The sequence below is a fragment of the Elephantulus edwardii genome, unplaced genomic scaffold, assembly GCF_000299155.1.
Source record: "Elephantulus edwardii isolate Elephantulus edwardi_28Jun2011 unplaced genomic scaffold, EleEdw1.0 scaffold00065, whole genome shotgun sequence".
Classification (NCBI taxonomy): domain Eukaryota; kingdom Metazoa; phylum Chordata; class Mammalia; order Macroscelidea; family Macroscelididae; genus Elephantulus; species Elephantulus edwardii.
In genome coordinates, this window is record NW_006399815.1 from 3,642,848 (window position 1) to 3,644,483 (window position 1,636).

Consider the following 1,636-nt stretch of genomic DNA (forward strand, 5'->3'; position numbering starts at 1 on the left):
AATGTGCAATAAAGAATAAAAAAGAAAAAAAAAGTCTGTGTGCTTACAATTACATAAATATGTTTTTACTGATAAGCTGGCCAACTAAGACATTAGTTGTAAAGTATTCCAAATAATTATTTAACACATGTATTTAAAATGGGGATGCTTTGTTGGTTTTGTGTTACCACATAGTAGTTTTTTTCTAAATTTTGAATTGGATTTCCTGATTTAAAATTATAGACTACTCCATGGACTTTCTGGTCTGTGTTTCTAAATGTTTGTGTGATCTAATGCTGATCCAGGGCCTAAATCTCATTGTGCAGGGGAGGTGAAAAAGAAAATTCAGAATATTAGAAGATATGTTTAATTATTCCATTTAAGGAGCTGAATTTTATTTTAAGATTTTAGGCCTACTTGTTGAAATCTCTATACTTATTTTCTTTTTAATTGCACTAGTTCATGAAATCTAAATTCTGGGAACCACTGGTGGTATGTCTAGAAATGTGAAAGCCTGTCAGATGAGGATTAGCTGGCTTTACTAAATTCATATTGTAAAGCCAAGGAAAAAAACCTAGTGGCTCTAGATCAATAATAATCTGATTCATCTAACTTAAAATAGCTCCCAGTACTAGGCAGTCTCTCACTTTCTTCTGATCTGTCTAAATTCATTCCCTTCCCATCATTGGATGCTGTCATCTTAAAATACAGGAAATCTTGGACCAAACTTCCTTTCATTTGAACCCATAGAGAATAAGTGAGAGATGGATAAAACATGCCAGGTCCTGTATGAAGAAGGAATAATCCCTGTAGAATGAAAATGGAGTTAAATAAACATTCTCACCTTTTAAAAACACAAGAATGATTGCACACCTAAGAAATGTGTAAGGTGGGAAGCACCATTTTGATTTGGCTGAGTTCTATACACTGCTGAAGAGAATATTTCAGAAAAATACAAACGAACACACAAAAAATCCTACCTATATGTTAACCAAAAAGCAAAAGTGCAGAATTCTAAGCTTAACTAAGTCTACCTAAGTAAAAGTGCTTCAAAAGGAAATCTCTGTTTACACATTTCACTGCATTGTTTTTGCAATTTATGTTCTCTCTTAGCATTAAGCCTCCCCTCACACTCATTAACTATATCTAATTACAGAACCTGATTGGCTGGGAAAGTTTAGTCCCAAAAGGAAGGGAGAGCCTGAGAATTCTCTGAGCAGGAGGTTGCTGGCAGAGACTGGCTGGAATGCCAGGCCATGCAAATTGCAGATCTTCTGAAGTATTTGCTGTCCTATCCTGTTTTTCATCCCTGAGGAAAAATTAAAAGAAGTACAAAGTCTTCTTTTTGTAGAAGTTATTTGCAGATTTTGATTCTTTTACACAGAAGACAAGATACAACAAAACTGCCATTGTATCAAGCTTTAGGGAAACAAACTTAATATTGCTTGACAATTCTATCAGGTATCAATAGCCACATTTTACCCCTCATAATCAATTCTCTTCTCTGATTAAACAGAAATCTTTACAGTGATTTTCTGGGTGGATTTTAGGCCATAAGGAGAGCAAAATTTCTATATTTGATATCCAAACAAGAACCACAATGACAGGAAGAGCAATAGTCAGCCATCCACCGTGGAAATCCAGAGGAGCGAAGACT

The 1,636-nt window shown here is 34.8% G+C and overlaps 1 pseudogene; it reads left to right on the top strand.

Annotated features, from left to right (window-relative positions):
* The window catches only part of LOC102853461, a 65,043-nt pseudogene that overhangs the window by 43,287 nt on the left and 20,120 nt on the right, over positions 1 to 1,636 (top strand).